Source organism: Sipha flava, unplaced genomic scaffold (genome assembly GCF_003268045.1).
Source record: "Sipha flava isolate LNK unplaced genomic scaffold, YSA_version1 145_pilon_pilon, whole genome shotgun sequence".
Taxonomy (NCBI): domain Eukaryota; kingdom Metazoa; phylum Arthropoda; class Insecta; order Hemiptera; family Aphididae; genus Sipha; species Sipha flava.
In genome coordinates, this window is record NW_020271774.1 from 227,303 (window position 1) to 239,675 (window position 12,373).

At 26.6% G+C, this 12,373-nt stretch overlaps 1 protein-coding gene across 1 annotated transcript in view; it reads right to left on the reverse strand.

The window, feature by feature from the left end:
• LOC112679437 (leucine-rich repeat and immunoglobulin-like domain-containing nogo receptor-interacting protein 3) overlaps positions 1-12,373 on the reverse strand; it is a gene marked incomplete at its 5' end in the record, with an annotated part of 191,637 nt that overhangs the window by 41,134 nt on the left and 138,130 nt on the right. Inside the window, 1 exon segment of the mRNA XM_025549229.1 lies at positions 10,433-10,545.

Below are 12,373 nucleotides of genomic sequence, written 5' to 3' on the forward strand. Positions count from 1 at the left end.
TATTTACATTTACCCCAAAATAAAAGGGTAATGGTAAATTCCTGGGGTAAATGTAAATTACAATTTTTTTAGGTTTGGGATTTTAAATTAACCAAAATCGTATTGGAAATGTATTTATTCCATCTACTAGTATTGATATTCACTAATAAAATCGATTTATGTATAAGCAAACAGTCATAAACACAGCTTAAAAAATACTTTGTTAAAATCATATACAATTACCCCACCTGCCCTATGATTTATAGTTTTATTTTTTTTAAAGGGAACGCGGAGGTTTTTTTTTAACTTCCAGTAGTTTCCATTTTGTACTTATACACAATTATTGGCTAATGTTCTGTGAAATATTTTTATTCGACATATGATTGGATGATAAACGTCACACAAAAAATTCCACAAATTACCACATTACTATAACGTTAATACATTAATTTACCAATTTAAATGTTAAACACTTAATGTATCCAATACGAAAATGATTAAATGCTTGTGTAATTTACCTACCTCTTGTATCATTATTTATCACTCAATACTAATTCGATATTATTTTGAGAAATAGATTTTGAAAGAAAAAATAAATACTTGAAAGTGAATATGATAAAGAATATTTTCGAATAAATTTCATTCGTTGGATTATTGCGAGTCATCGCGTATTATTTTCATTGGAAATATGTCTTTAAATAATTTATTCGAATTAATTATTTATAAACGAGTGTACTAGTTTTGTTCATGATTTATACTCTTGTCCCGCAAACATTTGACCACCGGTTTATTGTTATGTAACAGTGAATGTTAACCACTCGGGTATATATATGTGTGTGTAGAAAATCGGAGGGAATGAAATATACTTATATATATATATATATATATACAAGACTGGCTAAAGGCGATAACCCAACGACATAATAAGGAATAGCCCAGCACACAAATTCTGACCGTGATCATAAACTGGCCGTTTGTTTTCTTCTTACTGATTTCCTGTGGGATGTGTTACCGGTAATCCACGAGTGGTAATGATTTCAGGAATTCATATTGCTTTTCTTATATGAAAGAATATCATATACTGTTTTAAAAACCATACCAAAAATAAGATACTTCCCTCCCCTTTCCATGATTGATATGTTATGATAATAATTGCAGACGGACAATATTAAACTCGGGCTAATATACGAGTTAAAACAAAATTTGTTTTAATTTATGGTGCACATTTAATGTGCACCATAAATCAGTCTTTTAACTGCGTACTAAATGATGAAAAAAATTATTTGATAATTTCAAACTGTAAAACCATGGTACTATTATCAAAGTTTATTGGTAGTCGGACAAGTCGACAGAAATACAAATAATAGCTCGAAAACGACGTGGTAGAGTAATTGGAAATCGTGGTGCAAGTATTTATTTTTATAAATTAACTCGTTAAAAATTATTTCATAAAATTAATCAAACAGTTCTTCAAAAATAAATCTTTAAGTGAATTCGCTTACATAGACATTATTACAAGCAGTCCTCTATATTTGTTTTCATTTATTAATCTTAAGCTATTTATTATCAAGTGGCTTAAATCTTCAAAAAATTTTAAGTACAAGAAATATTGTACCTATATGATCATTCTGGAACAGTATTGTACATTCAATTTCGTTTATCTGATGCTTCACAATAACATAAGTATCATAATAATTAGAGATGGGCATAATCGAGTAAAAACAATAATGGATTATGTGATTGAGTGATTTTTCACTTGAATTATGATAACTATAGATAGGCATAATCGAGTAAAAATAATCAATTATGTAATCGACTGATTTTTTACTCAAATCATTGTAATTCGAGTACTTATTAATAGACTTCTCAAGTCAACGTAACGTGCTAGAACGTAGGAAAAAATGTAAAACAGACGGTTGATACAGCGTGGAGAACACTCGGGTGTGAGCCGGCCACTTCCGACAGAAACTCCCATAGCTATAATAGAACTATATAAGTTTGAAATTCGAATGATACTTCGATTATAAAAAAATAACAATTACTAATAAATTGAATATGAAAATAGTCCGATTATTCACAACATTAAAAATAATATCTATGACAATGTTTATTAATTTGATGTATTACATGGTATACGTTTCTATTACAATATAATTTAATATGCAGTGTATTAAGAATGTTTTTTTAATTTTTTTACAGATATTTTATATATAATTAAATATTTGTCATCAAATATTAAGGTTACAATTAGTATAAATATTAATAAAAATATCGTAACAAAAAATATTCATATATTTTGAATTATTTTCTGTCCTACTAACTTTTTGGAATTTTATAAATTTGTTTTATATTTTGTTGTAAGTTTCTAATTAATTGATATTCCACATGATAATTCTTTCAATATAATGTTTCAATGTGAATAACATGATAATTACTTTATTTTAAGTCTTACACTTGAAATAACACTGTATGAGTTTCAAGTTATCATAGTTATGTGAAAATATTCATGCTCTTTTGGTCTCCTTTTAATTATTCCAGAAAAAAATAATTATAAATTTAAAATAAACTACATTCAAGCGATAAATGTTTTAAACTAATCTCTTAGAATATCAGAATGTACTATACTAAAGAACGGTATTTACGAAGAATAATTTTATGGTTACGATATTATATTAACTTATAAATTATATTATTAAATCAGTGTTAATTTATACATAAAAGTATAATTGAATAATGTGAATAAAATTCAACACGTAAAAAATAAAACACATTGTAAATCAGTCATTATCAGATTAAATTAATTATTTATTTACAGTATTACATTTATTATACAGTAAATTATTTCAACTAACAATAAATTATTAATCATTTATTATTAGATTACTATTATTCCTATTATTCTTATTTTCTAACTTCAAATTTTTGCTAATATTATTTAATCGTTTTTAAAGGGATTATTCTTATTGAAAATAACGTTTAAAAATAAAATATGGAGAATAATTTGCGATCCTGTCTATGATAATAGAACAAGTGTGTGGAGAAAAAAATTTAATCGAGAATTACAGGATGAGTTGAAACTGGCACCAGTCACTAGCTTCATAAGTGGCCAACGAATACAATGGCTTGGTCATGTAATGCACAGAAATGAGGAAAAGACGGTTAGGATGGTGCTGGAAGAAAGGCCTACGGGAAAGAGGCCCCGCGGATGGCCTAGAAAAAGATGGCTGGATACAGTGGAAGAAGACCTCAAGAAAATAGGAGTACGAGAGTGGAGGACTACAGTTCACAACAGAGAAGAATGGAAACAGATAGTGATGGCGGAAAAAACTCTTCAAGAGTAATAAATGCCAGCAGAAAAAGAAGAAGTCTTATTGAAAATATTTGATGAAAAATAAATCTCCAAACAACTGTAGTAATTGTGATTTATTTGTCTATATCTTGGGTGGGCAACTGGGGGCCCACGAGCCATTTTTATCTGGCCGGTAATACATTTTAAAATTACATCATACAATTTTAAAGTTTATCGTCTATACTCTGACTTATCGATATAATAATTTTTATTTAGTATTAAACATCGTTAAATGTTTAAATATCATATTTATTTATAAGTATATCTTTCAACCGTAGTTGTTTGTACCGAACTATTTAACTATATTAGTTTCTTTGTACCATTTGTATTATGCTGTCATGTGTGTTGAATTTAAGATCTGTGTGCATATAAATGCTAATTAAAATTCATATTTTGATTGACGTTTATTTTTTATTTTTTTTTTTCATGCTCTGGCCCGCTAGATTTTAATTTTCTAAAAATTGACCCTCTAGTAACTTTGAGTTGCCCATTCCTGGTCTATATGAACGTATTTATCTCATTGCATTTTTTTAAAAGAGTATTGTTATCATGTCAATTATTCAATACGCGTATACAATTCAACGGTGGATATTAAATTAAATTGTAAACAAAGTAACTAGAGTAATTTTTCTTTACTCTAAGTTTTGTAGATTATGTAGACTCTAAAATTTAAATAAAAATTTCTTTAAAAATTATAGTGAATTATTTTCTAAAAAATTGTATTGTGAATTTACTAATATTTTTGTATTAATGACGAATTCATTTACTGATGAACATTTACATATTCAGTTTGCAGTAAATTAAAACAACTTCGACTCTGGGATTCTGATTGTTTTTGTTCTTTAATAATAAATTATCTATGTAAAAATATTATTTATCAACGTTATTTTTATTTTGCGGGAAGAATATTGATTTTGAGTGAAAACAATCAGAATATCGTACGTTAATGTTTATGAGATACAAATGCGATGGCACCCAAAGCCGTTTTTATATAATACCCATAAAATTTGATTTAATAATGCATTCGGTGAAAATGCATTTGATACAGTTTTGTAGTACACCCGTGTGTATTGAGAGCTGTTGTAGAATTTAAATGACATATAATGCAGCCAATCATTTCCTCGAATCGTTGTTCCTCATCATGAATTCAAAAAGTTCAATGTCTCGATAAAATATAATGATAGAAAATATAGTTATACACGTACTGGGAATAATGTTTTTTTTTTTTTTTTTTGTTATATCCTATGTAAAATATTTTTATTTTTAATTTTTAAATTGATTTATCAATCGTAAACATTAATATTTATTTTGAACTAATTAAATATTTATAGCCTAATAATATGTTTCAAAATAATGTAAATATTACTGAATCTATTGTACTTATCAATTTATCATAAACATTTACAATGGTTGTCATAATAGTATACGTATTACACTATACATGTAAAATTAATACATCTTTATCGTTTTTTCAACATTTAAACTAAAATTATTAGGATTCTTTAAATATATATATATCATAAAGCATATATCAATATACTTTTTCATCATGACTCATTTAATTGTTTATTTATTTATTTTATGATGTTACTAGTGATGATCATCCGATAGCTTCATCCGTTTAGATATTTTGGAATATTTACATTTATTAAACTAAAATGTTATGTTCTTTATGAAATGCATATAAATAAATAAATATAATCTTAAATTCATAAATTCTTTATGTTGAAACATAATACAATTATTGTATCGCAACGGATAAAAGTTAATTATTGAATACAATTAAACGTTTATTAATATACCAGAACATCTTGAGCGATTTTTAATCCGACAGCTAAATTATTATAACTTATACTGTTATAAAATGAATTCTTAGACAACCATGTAAATTCAGTTATTTATTTAATTAATTTAAAGGCCAAAGATATCAGCTAATTAATAAGACAGTCAATCGCTTATCTATGCACATTTAACCAGTTTCCTTTGTAGGTAAATTGTGTTACAAAAAGTTTGATGAGCAATCTTTTTTTTTCTTCTATAGATGTGAAACTTATTTTATTCCTAAACGTTATTTAGTTTTTACGTACAAGTGCATGGGTACGATTAGTGGTAGATACTAAGATGAAAAACAATAGCTTTTCCAAAAAACAGGGATAGTGAAGAAGAGAAAAGCTACATTATTAAATTTAAAATTAAATGACTGGCTTCATTTTGTATCATTAAATCATTAAACTAAAATATATATTGAAAGCTACATTGTCATTAACATGATAGTGACTGTAAAAATTAAATACAATTTTGTTTTAATGATTATATTCTATTTTGTTTTAATGATAGAACACTACCCGTGAAAAACATTACTTACTTAAACCGTGTATAGTATTAATGCATATAAATGTTCATGTATAAGTACAAAATAAATTGTTTTTTAGTCATGAATATTTATAAATAGTTCACTGTTTATTCAAGTCGAATGTTTAGGAATAAATTAGGATAAACTGATGAAAGTATGAATAAAAGTTTTCCTAAGGATCGCATTCTGAATAGGTCGTTATTTTAATCATTTGAATTTTAGCTTCTCTATTAATACTAAATCATTAAAAGATCTCTTACTGGAATTTATCACTAATTTTTACCATAAAGTTACAGATTTGTTTGCGTTTCAAAAAACGTAATAACTGTATTTGATCACGCAAAATACTGATGGAAATGTTTCAAACGATAGGTACTATACTATTTAATTTAACCAGTCCGAATATTGCATTTTAATTATTATTTGTTTACTTTCATCGACAAATGTATATATTTATAAGTATTATATATACCTAGTAAACTTGATTTACAGTAAAATGCTGAAGGTGCCATTGCTGTAGCTAAAGGCTAAAAACCTTCTAAACTAATCCGAGTACATATTAACTTACGTATATTGGACTTGGTTGGTAAAACTTTCGTGGTATTATTAAATATACACAAATAAAATTGTTCTATACAGTACAATGTACGAAATAGAAAAATATTTATTCCATATTAAAAATAAAATTGTTGTTCAAAAACCATGGTTTTTGTAAGAACAACGTCTTAAAATATTAAAAGAATCATAGTACTTATATTATTATTATTATTTTATGTAATATATCGTTCCTATTTGGTACATGGATATAAATCTCCTTACCACTGACCCTAACACACTGTAATCATAAAAAATGGGTCACGTTCGAGTTGAAGTATATCTTGTTTATTATTAAATTATTTGAGCTATACACCACGGCGTATGTACTGAGTTGTGTGTACCAAGGTTGTGTTTAGTATTATCTGTACAAGTGGTATTGGAAACATATATATGTATATAACGGCTTTTACTCGGTGTATACCATAGAATTTGGAAATCCGGCAATACCGGCAATAAAAGTTTCTAACTAAAAAAAAAAAAAAGATCAACGAGTTGCAATCTTTCAACCGGTAGCATATTGTACACATTGGTAGTGTAGTAATTCAGTTGAAACCACGAGGGGAGCACTGAGGGATCGAATAATGACGGGTGGATGTTGAAGACATCGGTCGGGCAGGAAATGAACGGAAATCCGATAAATTGTGTGATGGGGGGGGTCAAAGAACGAGCAGGAATTTAAATCTATCCGACCGGAGATTCTACTGGCGATGAAAGAAATGCACGTACGGTGTGTTCCGCGGCGAGAAGAATCGACGATGGTGTACGGGGGCCGCGGCGTTGCGCACTCGTGGCAACACTCGTGTGCCATATATATTCATTTTGGGTAATAGACCAGCAGAACAAATGGGATTTTTCACGAGCTACATCCGAACGCAACACTAGATGTACGATTTTGCGGGTGGGCACGACCGATTGTGCGTGCGCGCACGTGTACGAAGTTGTGCAAAAGCGTGTGGGCGGCCGTGCACGCACGCAGGAGTTGTTCGGCGAGTGGTTGTGAAACGGGTATAGCAGGAGAACGGCCACGGAATTTTTCCTTATTCTCGCGTGCGCCTGGGGATCGCTATTATACCGACGCTCTTATTTCAATAACGTGGTGTTCCCTGCGATCTCACGGGGCCAACAATTCATTTCGCCCACTGCGCGCGTGAAGCCCCCCCCCTTCGCCTTTTCACCCCCGTAGACGCGCTCACATACACGACCCGCTTCGCACTGTACGTACGTGGGGTACTGGTGGGAATTTATTGAACATTAGACACAAATTATGACATACGCACCGGGCGCGCGGACCTGTCGCGGTATAAATCTGGATCGTAGGGTATGCGTTTTTTTGTACATTTTTATTATTTTCATTATTGTTATTATTTTTTTTATATTTTTTTTTTTTTACGAATATTATTTTTTGCCTCTTTCGGTCGATTTAGTCAATATTTTTTTTTATTTAGCACGAGCTCAACGGATATATATTCGACAAAAATCGAAATTTTGACTACTAAAAATCAATTCAAAGTATAATTATAAGTTTTTTTTTTCAATTTTGATTTAATTGACACTAATTTTTTTTTTTTACAGATATATAATATTATTATTTTAAGAAGTTCAAATGGTTTTGTAAATTAAAAAAACAAAAATCAAAGTTGTTTATTTTATTATTAATAAACGTAAATATTATATATTACCAATTAAATCAATATAATTCGGTTGAAACAAAGTAATTAAACAGGTGCAAATTATTTTTATTTCGTTCGTTTTTACATCGATAAATAATAATAAATTATCAATACTTTTCATTAGTAATTGAATAAAATTAATTGCTATTAATCGATTATGGTATACACTGTTTATTAATTAACATAGTAATTTTTTTTTATCTTTACAATGTTAATGATTGTATTTAATCTATTTGAATTATTACCCACTAAGAAGACTAAATAATGCAAGAAATATAAATAATAAATATACTTGTAGCGTATAAAAACTTTACTGACGTGAGTTTGCTGATGTTTTCAACCATTAATAATCTGAAAATAATGTAATCATTTATCTAAAGTGAGAAAAGAAAAACATCTTTCTATAGAGATTAAAAGGTTTCCCTTTTTTTTTTTTTTTTGTATATATCTATTATTTTCTCTTCTTTTCTTTATTTCCGACTCACGCCCTTATAATAATTATGACTTCAACAAGTATTCCATGACAAGTTGGGCAGAAACATAAAAATCATAAATCATTTTAAAATATTCACTATAAATAACGCAAACGTTTTTAATCATAAATTTAGGAGAAATCAGTATATTGTTAGGGGAAATATATATTTAATGAGAAATACAATTTCATATTTTGATACATAATAGATTCATTTAAATTACTATAAAATATTAAATTTTGATAAAGAAATTTCAGAAAAATGATATTAAAACTTATTATTTATTATTCTGGATATTTAATTTTATAGTACACGATAATTTACAAAATTATACCTGCATTGTGCAATTAATATGATGTATTGTACAAATCTCGTATTATATATGACGATTCACTTTTTTTAATCGGTAAAGACAAATACTATTATCAATTAAACCAAATATTTTTTATATGCTTTATGAATCATCTTAATCATTCAACATTTCAATATTGTTGTGAAAATAGACTCATAGTAAAACGAAATATATCCATCGAAATCATATCATTACATTGTTGTTGCAAAAATGATGTACATCACACGTTTTGGTGAGTTTGATACTATAAAAGTGTACACGTGTGTATTTGGGAAAAGTTGATATATAGTTAAAAAACTTGGGAAAGTTTCATCGGTTGCTAACAAGTATATGTCATAAAATATAGATTATTGTTTTAATGAGATTCATTATTAATGATCTAAATCTGACAGTCTTTGTACATATACGTTATTTTATTTGATAATCATCGTTGTTGTATGGTCGTCATACAAATGTCTACGAAGATACACCGCCACTTTGTCTTTTATCTAATGTACTCTTGAAGTAGGAAAGAAAAATAAATTTATTTCTGAAATTTTTGAGCTTATAATTATATAAATTTATTTGGTTGTTTGGTAAAAAAAAAAAAAAAAAAAAAAAGGTAGTCTTTCTTTTATCATATAATTACTAACTATAAGTGTTTTTAATTGTTGTGCTTTATCATCTGTCCGTTAGTCGGTACTAAAAATTAAGCGAATATACATAGTTGGGGGGGAAACGTATATACCAAATATTTTGAACAGTTTTAGGTATAAAATCAAAAGACGGAAAAAACGCCGTATATATTAAATGTCGTCGAAAGTTTCAAGTAGGTAATAAGACCATTACATTATAATTTATAAATTTCAAAAATCGTGCGAGTGTTGTTTTTTCATCGGATAGGTTCTTACTTACGTATGTAATTACGTTCTATGGAAAACAACATCAAGAGTTTTGAGATATAGTTATCTCAGTGTTCATAATTTAATATTTTGTTTTTTAGAAGTACATCGTAATAAATGTGTGGAAACCACGTATTAAATACGTATTCTTATGAATATTCGTCCAGAATGAATGAAGGATCTACGTGAAATTCACGTTTTAATATTATTATTCCACTGTTATCCAAATATTGTATGGTTAAAATTTGCAGTTGCATGATGCAAAAAAAATAATAACAATAAATATTTTTACTTACTACGCTACTATAAATATAAGAATGTATGTTATTAAAATTACAATTTGTAAAGTTCCGTGTGTTTACTTTAACATAAAAATTATAACAGCCCCGAAATTAGAGTTTTTAGTTTTATAATGGTATTTAATTTTTAAAAAATCCCACTACAGCTCTATCGCATTTGTTTTAATTTCATACTTTTACACAAATGTATAATAAATCGGGGAAATCACCAAATTGTATTTAGGGTAAAAAGAAAACAATGTATTATTATTATAAACACTATATGAAATATATTTTCGAACAATAATATGCTTATTATTCAAATACTACATTTATAATAATATTGTTGAAATAAAATATTATCGTTTGAGTACTTCATAGTAATTTCGTTCGATGGACTTATGATAAAATCCATTACATATTGACGTTTAAATTGAAAGAGCATTAAAACACAATAAAATAATGTGACAAAGGTAAAATTAATAATGAATGTACATTACCTATCACAACTGATAGTTTTACGAATTTGATCAATTCTTGTAGTAGATTGTATGAAACAAATGACCAAATATTCTTAAATTTCACTCGTACGCGGATGAAAAATTATAGAATCCTGTGAAAAAAAAATATATATAAAATTATACCAATCTATCAACTACTTACAATTTATCATGGTTAAATTTTTTATGGTGTTAATTTTCTCTGTATGATATAGAATGTTCAAGTAAAAAAATAATTTTCCATTTATTAAATATCTTACATGTTGTTTCATCAAATATTAAAAATGTATCAAAATATACAAACAAATAAAAAATATTTGGGCAGTAAAGGTTTAGAAATAGCCAAACGGAACATACTCCCCCTTGGTTTTTTTTTTTTTTTTATAAATCATAATGTTATGTTATTTTACTATATACTTATGTTAGTATCATTATAAGTAGTATAAACTTTAAAGGTATTACTTACATTTTTGTTTTATTAATATAAAAATGTATATATTTAAAAACAATGTAATTTAGGATATATTTAAAACCGAAATATAAGCTTCACCCTTCTTTATGGTAATACAATTGAACCACCAGTAGAGAGGTACCTATAGTTATTAAATGTTACAAATTAATTAATCACCCCTCGCAATCACCAAACTACAACAATTACATAACTTATAATCATAATATCTATACAATTATCATTCCGTTTGCATACTATTGATATAACATTAATTGTTTAAGGTTAGAATATATTTTGTAATGAAACATTTAAATTATTATGTGTTATTATTGTTTAACATTTACAATAACTTAAGAAATTTTAAAACGATATGCGTATTTGTTCTATGAACGTTGTAAAGCTCCTTAAAATACTTACAAAATATTTAATATTATAACTAAAGTAATTCAAGTTACCAAATAAGTGCATACCTACTTAATTTGAGTTTGTGAAGCTCATATAATGAGCCAAGATGAAAAAAATGTCAATATAGTACTCCTCAAACACACTTAAAAAACAAAGTTTGAGAACTTATTATTATGACGTAATGATTACTACGAAATAATTTATAAATACCCTGTATTTTTCTTAAAATAGAAAAGCTGAGGTGGGAAGTTTGACCATTTATATTTCATTATACATAGAGGTTATATATATATATATATATATTATATATTATTATTATTATTATATATAATAATATTTATTATTTTTATATGCAATTTTATTCATATTTGACTTAATAGGAAAATGTATTTGTTCTTGATTTGTTGTAATTAAATGTAATATTTTCTCTAAAAATAAATCAATTTATCTGCAAAAATATCTATAGTTGTTTATAACTAATATGGTTTTAAGGTAGATAATTAAACGAATATGTCGTTTTCTTAAATATACTGATAAATGTTGTAATATTCAGTAAATTAGTGTCAATGGAAAAATTCAAGCTGTGGAATCTACGAAAAATGCAAAGTTTCTCCCCAATATAATAATTTCATGATCTTTTATTTTTATTTATTTAATTTATTTTTTATCGTATATTTCAATAAGTATCTTCAATTGATGCATGAAACTGTAAATTTATTATATAAGGAATTAATCATTTTAAAAATTAAATTTTTTTTGTTCAAAAAAATGATTTAAATTTTAGTTGAAATACACATTTGAATACTTGCTAAAAAATGTATTAAAATTAGTTATTCAAAGGCTTAAAAAGAATTTAAAATTAATCAAATAAGAATTAAAAAACTCTGAATCAATATAAAATAGCCATAGGATATTTTATGAAGTTTTTAACTTAAAAATAAATAAAAAGATTTGATATTCTGTTACTAGTATTTACTTGGATATTATTTCACGAATAATTCAATTAGTTGTACTATCATATTATAGGGTTTTTTTTTTTTTAACTTTCTATTTTCATTAACTGAACTAAAAACCTTTTATTTAAA